The sequence below is a fragment of the Herpailurus yagouaroundi genome, unplaced genomic scaffold, assembly GCF_014898765.1.
Source record: "Herpailurus yagouaroundi ecotype Mexico unplaced genomic scaffold, PumYag 142, whole genome shotgun sequence".
Taxonomy (NCBI): Eukaryota; Metazoa; Chordata; class Mammalia; order Carnivora; family Felidae; genus Herpailurus; species Herpailurus yagouaroundi.
In genome coordinates, this window is record NW_024412397.1 from 24,272,654 (window position 1) to 24,286,823 (window position 14,170).

The window sequence follows — 14,170 nt, forward strand, 5'->3', positions numbered from 1 at the left end:
CTCACATTCTGCGCTCCTCGGCCCCGGCCCCGCCGCGTCCGAGCCAGGCCGCCCCTCCTCGGCGCCGCGCCGCTGCCCGCGCGGGCCGCCTAGAGCTCCCGGGCCGCCCCGCGACCGGGGGCCTCTCTCGCGGGGCGCCCGGCTCCCCTCACCCGCTCCCGCCCCCTGGGCGGCCGTGGAGTCGCGGGGAGGGCGGGAAGGGCCTCCCGAGGAGAGCGGGCGGGCGCGAACGCGGGCTCCGCCACCCGAGCCGCTCCGTTACCGCAGCGGCGACGACGACCAGGGCCGTGTTGTTGCTGCCAACTTGTCGAAAGGACACTGAGCATGCGCGCACGGAGACCACATCCGGGTAATTTCAGGGTTTGGCCCTTTTTCCCCCTGCAGCTTTCCTTTCTCCCTGCTGCCCCCGCCTCCCGCCCGGAGTGACGGGAGGGTCGCTCTGCGCAGGCGCTCACGAGGCGGCACCAGTCGGCAAGCTGCCCGGAGTGCCGGTCTGGGCTCCGGGCCTGGCGGAGGGCGCTGCCCCAGAGAGGCTGCTTGCAGTGTGTTCATCAGGGAAATTGGCATCCCTTTACAGAAAAGTACGCAAGCAGCGCTGGAGAGCTCGGAGTAGAGTGGGCGTCCAGTAAGTGTTTGTAAACAGCGATGAGCCGGGCCTTGTTTTTTGAGGACCTGCGGCCACAAAAATTAGGGTTGGACAGCCAGCTCCGGGGAGAAGATGGTTGTAGCGGTTTACGTTGGGAAGAAACAGGCGATGACCGCACCTTCTTTCCCTTTCCACCAGCCCTGGATTACTAGATCCAAAAGTGTTTAAACTTGCCAAATCCCTTTTTGGGCTGAAGAGATGCACAGGAGAGTCAAGGAATCACACATTTGAGAGTCTGGCCAGGTGTTATGAAAAGTGAGCGGAAGAATCTAGGTGAAACCTCAGAGTTGGAAGGGACCTTCCAGGACCTACAACACACCTGTTAACTAGGTTACCTGTTGGGTAGAGAAAGGCATAAACTCTGCTTTTGAATTAATACTTATTTGAAAGCTTTCCAAGATAACAGGCGTTTATTTTATATTTTAAAAGTTTCGGAAAACACATACTAATTATATATTTTTTTAATTTTTATTTTACTTTTCTACCACCTAGGAAATACCTCCATTGGGGGTCCCACGGAAACTAATTATTGGGAAGTTCTAAAGTCATTTCTTAAGTCTCGTTGCCCTCCTACCTTTCACACAGTGTCCTACCTCCTATCCCCATGCTGTCCTACCCGCCATCATGTCCTGGGCTCTTACCTCTTCTACCAGAAAGCCTCTACAACTGTCATGTTCACTGGTGTTCCCTACTCCTAGGGTGCAGGAAGACTTTCCAAGACTAGTTTTAAGCGAATTCATTTACACATCTTCCACTGCTATATGTACTATATAATAAAAATTGCTCAGCTTGAGAAATCACCTGAGGACAGAGTGTCCCCTTTCAAAACCGTCCTTCTCCCACCTGACAGAAAAAAAGTAAAACTCTCACCCGTTACTTAAGGTGCATCAGCTCAAGATGTAAAAACCTCCAGGGCAATTCAAAGGGACAATTCAGAAATGGGTGTCTGTGATGTGGAAGTGAATGGCCCAAATGAATGGGTTATAAATTCTTTTGCAAGTCAGGTGGTTTCCAATTCTTGCTGCCAACAAAATTGAAGGAAGCTCTAACTCGGTGATTTGGTAAAAGATCAATATGTGATTCCTAGGCACTATACCTCAGAAGGAGTTAAAAAGTAACATTGGTATAACTAAACCTCTTCCTTTGCCATTTGTATTTGTTATTTATCACTGTATGACAATATAACCACAAATTTAGCAGCTTAAAACAACACACATTTATTAGTTCACAGTTTCCATGGGTCAGGAGTTTAGGCATGGCTTAGCTGGGTCCTCTGTAAGATCCCAAATGAAGGTTGGATGGGAAAGGATGCACTTCCAAACTGTCGCTGGCAGCATTCAGTTCCCTGCAGGCTGCACAGGACTGAAGGCCTTAGTCCCTTGCTCACTGTCAGCTGGAGGTCCCTTCAGTTTTTTGTCAATATAGCAGCTTGCTTCTTCAAAGACAGCAAGGGGGAGATTCTCAGTGCAAGACACTGGTAACAGACGTATGTAACAATCACGTATGCATAATTGCATATATCCTGTCACCTTTGCTATACTCTATTTTTTTAATGCTTATTTATTTTTGAGAGAGAGAGAGACAGTGAGAGCAGGCAAGGGGCAGAGAGAGAGGGAGACACAGAATCTGAAGCAGGCTCCAGGCTCTGAGCTGTCAGCACAGAGCCCAACACGGGGCTTGAACTCAAGAATATAGAGATCATGACCTGAGCTGAACTCAGAGGCTTAACCGACTGAGCCACCCAGGTGCCTCTGCCATACTCTATTGACCAGAAGCAACTCACAAGCCCTGCCCTTACTCAAAAGAAGGAGACCACATAGGAAGGCAGGGATCATGCGGGGCCATATTAGAATCCACTACACCATCTATTTATTTATGCAAATAATAATCCTATAACCCCAACCTCCTCAGAATTTGTCTTCACGTTCTCTTCACTTTCTTGCTTAAGGGAAACCTGACTTTCCCCTGGGACAGTGCTTTCCCTTCCCCCTTTGAAAGTAGTGGTAACTGTGTTTTCAATCCTAAGTCTCTTAGACTGTGCCTGGAAGCCGGGTAGGTGTCCTCCCTGCTCCTCAACAGACCATCCCCCTCTCTTCCTACTAACCTGCAGCTTTAAATCTTCCTATCCAGTACCCCTCATCGTTGCTCTCATTCCCCTTCATTTTGTCACCATTTGCTCTGTCAGTCACTCCAATACCACTTCTGTCTTTTTTTTTTTAATTTTTTTTAACATTTATTTATTTTTGAGACAGAGAGAGACAGAGCATGAATGGGGGAGGGTCAGAGAGAGGGAGACACAGAATCTGAAACAGGCTCCAGGCTCTGAGCTGTCAGCACAGAGCCCGACGCGGGGCTCGAACTCACGGAGTGCGAGATCATTACCTGAGGTGAAGTTGGCTGCTTAACCGACTGAGCCACCCAGGCGCCCCTCTTCCGTCTTAATCCTAGGTGCTTATAATGTACATGTGGATGATCTTCCCAATATCCTGACCTCTCAGTTCTTTGACTTCTCTTCCAAGGATCCTGTCCTACCCTAAGTCTGCCACTCACTCCCATGGGTATAATCATAGGAGCATTATCAAACTTTGCAACTCATCATAATCACAATTTCAAATATACTCTGAACACGATCTCATTTACAAATCTCCTTGCAGCAATTGTTGAAAGTACGTATCTGCTCTCTCCCATCCTTACCCAGGTTAAATATCTGGCCAATCATTACAATCACTCCCTTGCACACATTCTCCACCCTGGCACACTCTCATCCCCCTTTGTTGTGCTTGCTAGGCAAAACCACAATCCTGATCAAGCCAGCTCCCACCTACCCCACACCAGCCCTCACGCATCTGAATGTGGCTAGAGAAAAACACAATGACACTGCTTAGTTTCACTTTAAACTCATCACTCAACCTCCAGTGTGCCCTCCGTGCTGCCCCAGACTCCCACTTCACTCCTCCATTCTTCTGGATGTCATAGCTCTCTGTCCTCTAACCTACACCTCCTTCCCTTTCATCCTTTTTCTCAGTAACCTTGCTTCCTGTTTCGTTGAGAAAATTGAAGCAATGAGACGAAAATCTCCACACAATCCCACGATCCCATCTACCCATACCCTCATACCAACATCTATAACCTCTTCTCCACCTTCCCTCCATTACGTAGTTGAATTTTCCATGCTCCTAGCTAAAGCCAGTCCCTCTGCTAAGGCAACAAATACCAATCTTGGCTTGACTAATCAAGATCATCACCATGACTCCAGCAATTATCTGCCCCCTTCTAATTATCAATGTTTCCCTCTATACCGGGTCATTCCCATCCAGCTGACAAGCAGCTGTTACTTCTCCAATCATACAAAGCCTCTTTGACCCACTTCTACTGTCCGCTACTGCCTCGTGTCTGTACTTCAATTCCAACAAAATTTCAAGAGTTTTCCATGCTTTCTGTTTCTGGTTCTCCTGCCACCCTGTAGCAGCAGAATTCATGCCATATGATACAATTTATATAAAGTTAAAAAACATGCCAAATATAATGCCTGTGATAATATTACATGCATATGTAATAGAATCACACCAGTGCATATAAGGTTACATATGTGGCATATTTGAAGTATCCAAGTGAGCAGGTCTCCCACTTAAACCAGTTCCATTCATGCTTTCATCCTTACTACTCTATCAAAACTATTCTAGTCAAGGTCAACAATGAACTTCATATTGCCTAAGTCCATTGATCTATTCACAATTTTCATTTTAATTGACCTGTCTGTAACAGCTAACATAGCTAATCACTTGATTCACCTTTTTTTTTTTAACCACATCCACCAATTTTCCTCCTTCATCACTGATCCCTCTTTCCCTGTCTTATGTCTTCTTTGTTGATTCTCTTTTCCCAGACAACCTTGCAATGACGTAGGGCTCATTCCTTGGATTACTTCTCCTTTCCATCTATACTTATTTCATTGGTGATCTCATTAAATCTCCTTTCAACAACATCAGAGATACATGATATCATCATATATGATGACATTTCCAAATTTATAGATTCAGCCCAGACCTCTCATCTAAACTCCAGATTCTGATATCCAGCAATCTGCTGTACATCTCAAACTTATGCCACAAACTGAAAAAATATTCTCTCTTAAACCTGTTCAACTCACCAGCTTTCCTCTCTCATTGACGACAAGTCCATCCTTCAAATTGCTCAGATCAAAAGCCCTGGAAGCATGCTGCCTTCCCTCTTTCTTTTATGTCCAGTGTCAAGTCCAGATTCAGAGCATCCCTTACCATCTCTACTGCTTCCTCCCTGGTCTGAGCCACCACCATCTCATGTTTGGATTAGTCTTCTAAAAGCTCTCCCTGCTTGCACTCTCAACAATAGCCAAATTGTGGAAAGAGCCTAAATGTCCATCAACTGATGAATGGATAAAGAAATTGTGGTTTATATACACAATGGAATACTACGTGGCAATGAGAAAGAATGAAATATGGCCTTTTGTAGCAACGTAGATGGAACTGGAGAGTGTGATGCTAAGTGAAATAAGCCATACAGAAAAAGACAGATACTATATGGTTTCACTCTTATGTGGATCCGGAGAAACTTAACAGAAACCCATGGGGGAGGGGAAGGAAAAAAAAAAAAAAAGAGGTTAGAGTGGGAGAGAGCCAAAGCATAAGAGACTGTTAAAAACTGAGAACAAACTGAGGGTTGATGGCGGGTGGGAGGTAGGGGAGGGTGGGTGATGGGTATTGAGGAGGGCACCTTTTGGGATGAGCACTGGGTGTTGTATGGAAACCAATTTGACAATAAATTTCATATATTGAAGAAAAAAAAAAAAAAGCTCTCCCTGCTTTCCATCTTGCCCCTTAGTGTCTGTTCTCAACGTAATAACCAGAGTGATCCTCTGAAAACATGATGATGTCACTCCTCTGCTTAAATCTCCACAATGGCTCCTCATTTCACTCAGAGTAAAAGACTGTCCTTACCGTAGTCTACAGGGTTCCACAAGATTTTCACCACCATCCTACCCCAATCATTATTTTTCTAATCTCATCTCTTGTTGTTCCCTTGGATGAATCTGCTGCAGCCTTACTAACTTTCTTTATTGACCCTAGAAGATATGAGCCATATTCTCAAATTAGGGCATTTGTGTTGGCTCTTCCCTCTGCCTGGGACACATCTCCCCCAGATACCTGCAGTGCTAACTCCCTAACCCTCTTGAGTCATACGTCATCTTCTCAATGAGGCCCACCCTAACCTTTTTAAAACCATAACTCATTTTGAACCCTACCCTACACCCCAGATTCCCCTTACCCTGATCTATCTTCCTCATAGCTCTTCTCATTTACTGTGTTATTTACTTATATTTATGCTTATTGCTTATTGTCTCCTACTCCCCACTAGAATGTAAGCTCCACAAGGGCAGGGATTTATACATAGTGTTTACTAATATATCCCAAGTGACTAGAGTTGCTATTGACACATAGGAGGCTCTTGATAAATTCGTTTGGGTAAATGAATACGGTGTTTCATGCTTCTAACCATGTCTTATTCCAGCAAAAATATTCTGCATTTTAATTTCAGTAGTTCATCAAAATTTATAACATTTTATGTTGTTTATACCAATTAGGTATTCAAAATTGTATTAATAATACAAGCAAGATGAATGTTTTAAACTTAGAGACTCAAAGATTTTTTTTTTAATTTTTAGGGAAATATGATAGGCTGATCAATAAAAGACTTTCCAGACTAAAATCTTATATTAAAATGTTCAGGAGCAAGTAGAATGGAAGTACAAGATAAGGAGAAAAAGTGATACAGAATTTCTTTTTAAGAAAAGCTTGTTCATGTATTTTTTTAAATAAATCATAGATGCATTATGATATTTAGATTCCCTTGGATACACTTACAGAATGATGTAACAATCTTATTTTAAAATGCCAATACTTATAATATGCCAGAAATAACAAACTTTGCCATTATTTAAACTTAAGATGAAACGTTTTAGATATGACCTTTAAATTTTTTTTTTCAACGTTTATTTATTTTTGGGACAGAGAGAGACAGAGCATGAACAGGGAAGGGGCAGAGAGAGAGGGAGACACAGATCGGAAACAGGCTCCAGGCTCTGAGCCATCAGCCCAGAGCCCGACGCGGGGCTCGAACTCACGGACCGCGAGATCGTGACCTGGCTGAAGTCGGACGCTTAACCGACTGCGCCACCCAGGTGCCCCTAGATATGACCTTTAAAGGTACAAGAAGAACCATCGTTTCTCAAATTTCTCTTAGGAGGCATGCAAGCAAGAAATTTTGAAGACCACAGTGCCAAGGCACTCCAGGGGACCTAAGCCACCACCTTTCCGGAGACTTCTTCAGGTGAAACATCTCAGTTCTTCCATCCATCTCTGCCCTGGGCTCTTGTTCCCTTTTGTTTTCTCTGAGGCTCACCTCCTGTGAAACAGAGTTTCCCCAGGGTAAGGAGAACATAGAGCTTTTACCTTTTCATCCCAGAGTTGAAGACCTAGCCATCCCACTTCCAGCACCGCCCACTGAGGAAGAAATAGAATAATTTTTCATGTGGGAGTGCCTGGGTGGCTCAGTCATTTAAGCATCCGGCTCTTGATCTCCACTTAGGTCATGATTTCAGAGTTCGTGGGTTCAAGCCCCCATAGGGCTCTGTGCTAATAGTGTGGAGCCTGCTTGGGATTCTCTCTCCCTCTCTCTCTCTCTCTGCCCCTCCCCTGATCACACTCTCTCTTTCAAAATAAATAAATAAAACTTAAAAAAAAAAACTATTCACTGTCAGCACGGAGCCCAATGCGGGCCTTGAACCCACAAACTGTGAGATTATGACTGAGCTGAGATCAAGAGTTGGATGCTTCTGGGTGGCTCAGTCAGTGAAGCGTCTGACTTTGGCTCAGGTCATAATCTTGCAGTTCATGAGTTCAAGCCCCATGTCGGGCTTGTGCTGACAGTTCAGAGCCTGGAGCCTGCTTCAGATTCTGTGTCTTCCCCTCTCTCTGCCCCTCTCCCGCTCATGCTCTGTTTCTCTGTCTCTCAAAAAATAAATAAACAAATAAACATTAAAAAAAAAAAGATGCTTAATGGAAATGTGGAAATGATGTAGCAATTGACAGCTCAAGGCATGAGTTAGGCATCATGACATTTTAGAGTTAACCCAATTTTTTTTCAGCCTGTTTTGGTTCTGTTTATTTGTTTTCATTAGCTAGGCAAGTGATAAATTATAATTGTTTTATGCCAGGTCTAGTGAATAGTAACAAAGGGTACTGATAAAATGAAAGGAGCTCATACATTAAAAAAGATGTAGAACCAGTGGGTTATTTTAGGAGCATAATGGGAGTTAACCCAATGTTTTAAAAAATAATCTAAGTTGCCCTTGAAAATCATTTAACATTGATTAACCTAAACACTGCAAAGCACTATTTCCCTCATCCCTAAAAGCACTACAGTAAACTGTCATCTCCTTTGGCTTAAGGTGTAGAACATTATGTTTGCGAGTGACTGGTGTACATTTGACTATCAAGTGATTTGTTCTTTCAGCTCTATAGGAGGCCAAAGACTTGATGAAGAAGAGCGAAGATGGGTAGAGCCAATGCTCCATTTTATTTATTTATTTAAATCTACTAAAAAGCTACAATAGCTGCTATCCATGCCAGATCCAGCAAGGGTGACAGAGGCAGCTGTGAACAGAATCCGAAGTGGGGGAAAGGGGTTGGGCAGGCAGGAAGGAATTACGTGGGAGGGGAAGGGAAATCACAGCCCACCTTTGTCTGGCTGCAGTCCTCTAAGTACTAACAGAGACCAAGAGGCAGCTGAAAGCAAGGGACAGGAGCAGTACACACCCCTCTGTCAGCCCTAACCATTCACACAATGCACATTTTTATTCAATACGGACCAGGTACCAAGTACTAAGGGATTCAGAGAGAAATCTATAGCACATGCCCTTGAGTAGTGCCGAGTCTAGTGGGGGAAGAGTGAAGTGTTAATAGATAATTCTGATGAGGTGGACACAGAATGCTGTGAAAAAACAAAGAAGGAGCAACCTAATCTTGCCAGAGTTCAGAAGCCTTCACAAGAAAGTGACATTTGAGCTGGACTTGGAGGGAAAATAGGAGTTTGCCAGTAGAATAGGATTGAGTGAAGACTTTCAGGGCAGAGAAAACAGGCTACAGATATGAAAGTGATTGGTGTGTTTGTGGAATTCAATATATAGCCGTAGGTATACCTGTCATATACAAACAAAGCAAAACGCAATACACCACGTTCAAGAGGGTACATATTACAGCGTTGTTGGCCTTAACAGACTGTTGGAAATAACTCAAATGTTTACCAAAAGGAGACTGGATAAATAAACTATGGCACATCCATACAATGGAAGACTAGATAGCTGTAATTTAAGTGGAAGTTTTCACTGTACCCGTATGGAAAGATCTCAAAGGTTTACTGCCAAATGACAATGCAAAGTCCAAAACAATGTGTATATTATGCTATCTTTTCTATCATAAAGGAGGAAAAATAGTATATGTTTATAACAATAATGGTTGTATGGAGTAGAGTGAGAATTGGACAGATGAGGAATGGATGGGAGAAAATTTTTCACTGTATAACTTCTTTTATTATTCAACCATGTAGATGCATTACCTATTCAAAAAATTAAACTGAAACTAGATTCAAACTTGAAATTCAGAGTGACTGGAATGTGTATGCCCTTCCTTTCCTTTAAGACTCTGTCGATAATCAGGGTGCCTGGCTGGCTCAGTTGGAAGAGTATGGGACTCCTGATCTTGATCTTGGGGTCATGAGTTTGGGCCCCGTGATAGGTACTAAATATATATATATTTATATATATATATGTATATATATATATACACACACATATATATACATATATATATACACACATATATACATATATTCAAAAAAAAAAAAAAAAGACTTGATGATCCTCTAGGATCCCTGATGTTTGTCAGGACTGGGTGCCCTTTCTTTCTGCTCCCAGACCAGACTGTGAGTTCCTTTGTCCCTGAGGACAGAGGTTCTCTTGAGGACCTTCTGCATAACAAGTGTGGAAGTGTCAGAGAATGTTTGTTGAATGAATGCACAGAGGTGAGAGATGAGGCTGGGAAGATAGATTTGGAGCCAGACTATGAAGGAAGACATGCTCATGAGTTGAACTCCACTGGAGGACAGATATGTTTGGGTTTTATAGTTTTACTGAGGTACAACTTACATTTACAAACTTTTTAAGGGAGTTGGATGAATTTGGGTAAATGTATACATTGTGGAACCATTACTACAATCAAGTTTAGAACACTGCCATCACTCCAGAATGTTCCCTTCTGCCCCTTTGCTGTCAATCCCCACCCCCATATTGCTGGCCCCAGGCAACCATTGCCGCTGCCTGCTTCCTGTTTTTCAGGTTTTGGTTTTTCGAAAATTCCATATAAATGGAATCTTACAACATGTAATTTTTGCATCTGGATTGTTTTTACTCAGCATGATGTTTTTGAGATCTAAAATGTTACTGCGTGTATCAGTAGTTAGCTCCTTTTTATTGTTCAGTAGTATTCCATTGTGTGTATTTGCAAATCCATAGAAACAGAAAGTAGATTGGCAGATTAGCGGTTGTCACAGGACAGGAGAGGAGGGGAATTGAAAGACACGGGGTTTGTTTTTGAGGTAATGGAAATGTTCTGGAATTAGTGCTGATGGTTGTGCTACATTGTGAATATATTAAAAGACTGAATTGTACACTTTAAAATGATTAAAACACATGCACCTGAAACTAATGTAGCACTGTGTGTCAACTATACTTCAATAAAAACAAATAAATAAAATCGTTCAAATTCATAGAAACAAAGAGTTGAATGGTGATTGCCAAGGGTTGGGGGAGAAATGAGAAAATGTTGGTCAAAGGATACCAGTTTCCAATTATAAGATGAGTAAGTTCTAGGGATCTAACATATAGCATAGTGACTTTAGTTAACAATACTGTATCATATATACTTGAAAGTTGCTAAGATCTTAAATGTTCTCGCCACCAAAAAAAAGGTATAATTATGTGAGGTGAGTGATGTATTAAACTAACTTTATAAGGGTAATCATTTCACAATATATACATGTATAAAATCATTGCATCGTATGCCTTAAACCTATACAATGCTTTATGTCAATTATCTCTCAATAAAGCTGGGGGAAATAAAATTATTAAAATGGTAAGCTTTATGTTATGTACATTTTATCTTAAAAAGTTACATTCTAGGTGGCATTCACTTTCGAATGCCCCCTGTCTGTAAAGAGAGCTTTCCTACTATTCTTCCTTTCTGATCTTATACTCTAATAAACTTGCCTGCTGCTCAAAAAAAAAAAAAAAAAAGTACATTTGAGGTAAGCATCACTAACAAGGTTACTAAGCAAATAGCCCTTGGAGGCAGCCTCACTTGGTTCAGGTTCTCATTTCACTTCTTACTAGCTATGAGACAGGGGACAAAGCATTCTAAGTCTCAGTTTCTTCATCTGTGAAACAGGGATAAAAATAAAGCCTGTTGTGCCACTGAGCTGTAGAGAGGACTCAGTGAGATAATGCCTGTAAAGCACGTAACATGGTCCTGACAAGCACCTAATCAGTATTAGCTAACTTTTTAATCCAACTACACCTGCATATGTCAAGTCTATAACATGTCTTAATTTATTCAATTCAACACGAAGCAGGGATTATTCTCAATCTATAGGTGGTGAAACTGAACTATCAAGAGATTAAAAATAACTTGTCCCCATATTAGGGAAGATTCTATAAAATAATTGGTCTGTATTTTTCAAATGTGTCAATGTCATGAAAAACAGACTGGAGAACTGTTCTGGACTGAAGGAGGCACAATAGACATGACAATCAAATGCTGTGCGTGCTCCTGAACTGGGGATGGAAGAAGGGGGGGACATTATTGGGACAACTGACAAAATTGGAATATGGACAGCAGATCAGATAATAGTAGTGAATCCATGTTAGGATTCCTGATTTGGGCAACGATAGTGTGCAAAGCCAGGACCTAGGGTGTGGCGAGCAAAGCTCTTGGGAAGCCCTCTCAGGGCCATGACTCAGGCATTGCTTGCTTCCCCCCTGAATCTGGCCCTAGTGTTATGGTGGCATAAGAGATGTCCTTGTTTTTATTTTATTTTATCTTATTTTATTTTATTTATTTATTTATTTATTTATTTATTTATTTATTTATTTTTTTTTTTTTTTGAGAGAGAGAGAGAGAGAGCATGAGTGGGAGAGGGGCAGAGACAGAGGGGGACAGAGGATCCAAAGCTGGCTCTGCAGTGTCAGGACAGAGCCCGATGCGAGGCTCAAATTCAAAAACCACGAGATCACAATCTGAGCCGAAGTTGGATGCTCAACCAACTTGAGCTCAACTGAGCCACCCAGGCGCCCCAAGAATGTCCTTGTTTTTAGTAAGTACACACTGAAGTATTAAGAAGAAAGGCATGTATGTATGTAACTAGCCTTCCAGTAGTTCCAAAATAATATATAAGCATAGAAAGAAAATATTAAAGCGTATGTGGCAAAATGTTAATAATTTGTGAATCTGGGTAAAGGATATGCAGAAGTTTTTTGTACTACTCTTGCAAGTTTTCTGTAAGACTGGGTTTTTAAAACAATTTTTAAGTTACCTGCGCATGTAATGAAGTCCCTTTAACAGCAGAGCTGGAACCTGAGCCCTCTCCAGCCTCCAGCCCTCCACACTGAGTGCAGTGTGGAGCAGTCCTGCAACCCAAATCTGAAGCCAAGACCCAGAAGGGCCTCCTGACCAGATGCCTCAGGAAGTGGCCCAGGTGCCTTTGAACAGTGTTTCTTCCACTTTAACATGATCTTGTTAAAATACAGGTTTGGGGTGCCTGGGTGGCTCAGTCGGTTGAGCGTCCAGCTTTGGCTCTGGTCATGATCTCGGGTTCATGGGTTCAAGCCCCGCATCAGGCTCCTTGCTGACAGCTCAGAGCCTGGAGCCTGCTTTAGATTCTGTGTCTCCCTCTCTCTCTGCCTCTCCCCGGCCTTTCACTCTTTCTTTGTCTCTAAAAAAATGAAACATTAAAAACAAATTTTAACAAAAAATGCAGGTTTTGATTTGGTGACTCCAAGGTGGGGCCACATTTCTAACAGGCTCCCAGGTGAAGTGATGCAGCTGGTCGCCGGACCAGAGCTCTGAACGCAAGACCCTAGACTCCAGAGCCTAGATCTCTAGAGCCTAAACTGCAAAATTTCTTGAGGTGGGAAATAGAAAGGAAAACTAGCTGATTTAGGAGACAGTCCACAGTTGCGATGCTACCTACTTCAAATGCTTGTCAATGATTAGCTTAGCTTTCTTTTTTTAAACATCCTTTCATTCAGGAAACATGCAGAGTGAGCCTACTGGGTGCCATGCTTTATTTCGGGTGAGGAATTGGATGGTGATGAACATTAACTGAAACGCCTAAAATTTATCCAGCCTCTCCCTTCCCCTAGGAGACTCCAGATCTGCCTTAAAACTAGACAGTTTTTGGTTCAAACAAGTGAATGTAGCATCTAACCGTCTCAGTCAGTGTCACAGGCACAACAGGGAACATTGCAGGGAGGGGGGTGCTGGAAATAACAATTTCATCAAAGGCAAAAACAAAACATTTTTTTTAAAGGTAGAGTTGGTATCATTTTAGTGATAAAAGGATCTTATAATGAATATGTGTGCAAAGGGTTTTGAGCTTTCAGCTCCGAGGGGGGAAAACATCTAACCTTAACATCACCAAAATCTTTCCTTAGTTTTAAAGAATTTTTCTTGGGAGACAACCTTGAGGCGGGTAATTAACTTTACCTGGGAAGAAAATTGCAGTTACTATTTTATTTTAAAGGGTTCAAGGATAAACAAGTGCCACCTTTTCAGAGGTGGAAACGCAGGATTTGAAGGAGAAGGATGCTGTGAGCGCTTGAACAGCCCTTACCTCGCTTCTCCTTGGGAACTGGCTGTGTGAAGGATGTGCGAAGCTGCTTCCAGGACTCAGCCTCCAAGAAAAGGTGTCCCCTCCTTGCTGTCCCCTCCTCCAAGAAAAGGTGCCCGCAAGAAGCTCCCACAACACCTGCCACTCAGATTTGTCTTTCTCTTGCGCCCATTGGCTGCGGCCACCTCTCCCCTCTGCTGTTTTCTCTTCCCCTTTCCTTTGCCTGGTGGACTTTCACTTCCCGGGCCCTTCTGACAAGCTGCACCCAGCTGCTGCGGATGAACTGTCCCCACGCTTCCTGCCCTCCGCCACGTGCAGCCCACGCAAGGTCAGCCCCGTGCGGGAGCACTGCTGCCCATGGAGCCGCCTTCTGGGCCTGGCTACCTGGGCCTCCACACGCGCATCTTTGACCAGCAAGGAAGTGAGAAGTCAACACCCTCCCAGCCACACGCCCCGGGAGGCCACCAGCGGCGGCAGCTGTTTGCCTCCCGCCCGTTTTTCCGGGAAGCCGGTTCCCGGGTTGGCCCCCACCTGGTTCAGCGCTGA

General features: G+C 43.3%; 1 protein-coding gene and 1 long non-coding RNA gene across 2 annotated transcripts in view; one reads left to right on the forward strand and one right to left on the reverse strand.

Annotated features, from left to right (window-relative positions):
- SMAD4 (SMAD family member 4) overlaps positions 1–14,170 on the reverse strand; it is a 111,386-nt gene that overhangs the window by 63,692 nt on the left and 33,524 nt on the right. The window lies entirely within an intron of this gene.
- LOC121032922 (uncharacterized) lies at positions 48–9,447 on the forward strand. Its single transcript, XR_005791599.1, has 3 exons — positions 48–349; positions 6,926–7,012; positions 8,198–9,447. It is a non-coding gene; the product is annotated as an uncharacterized LOC121032922 (long non-coding RNA).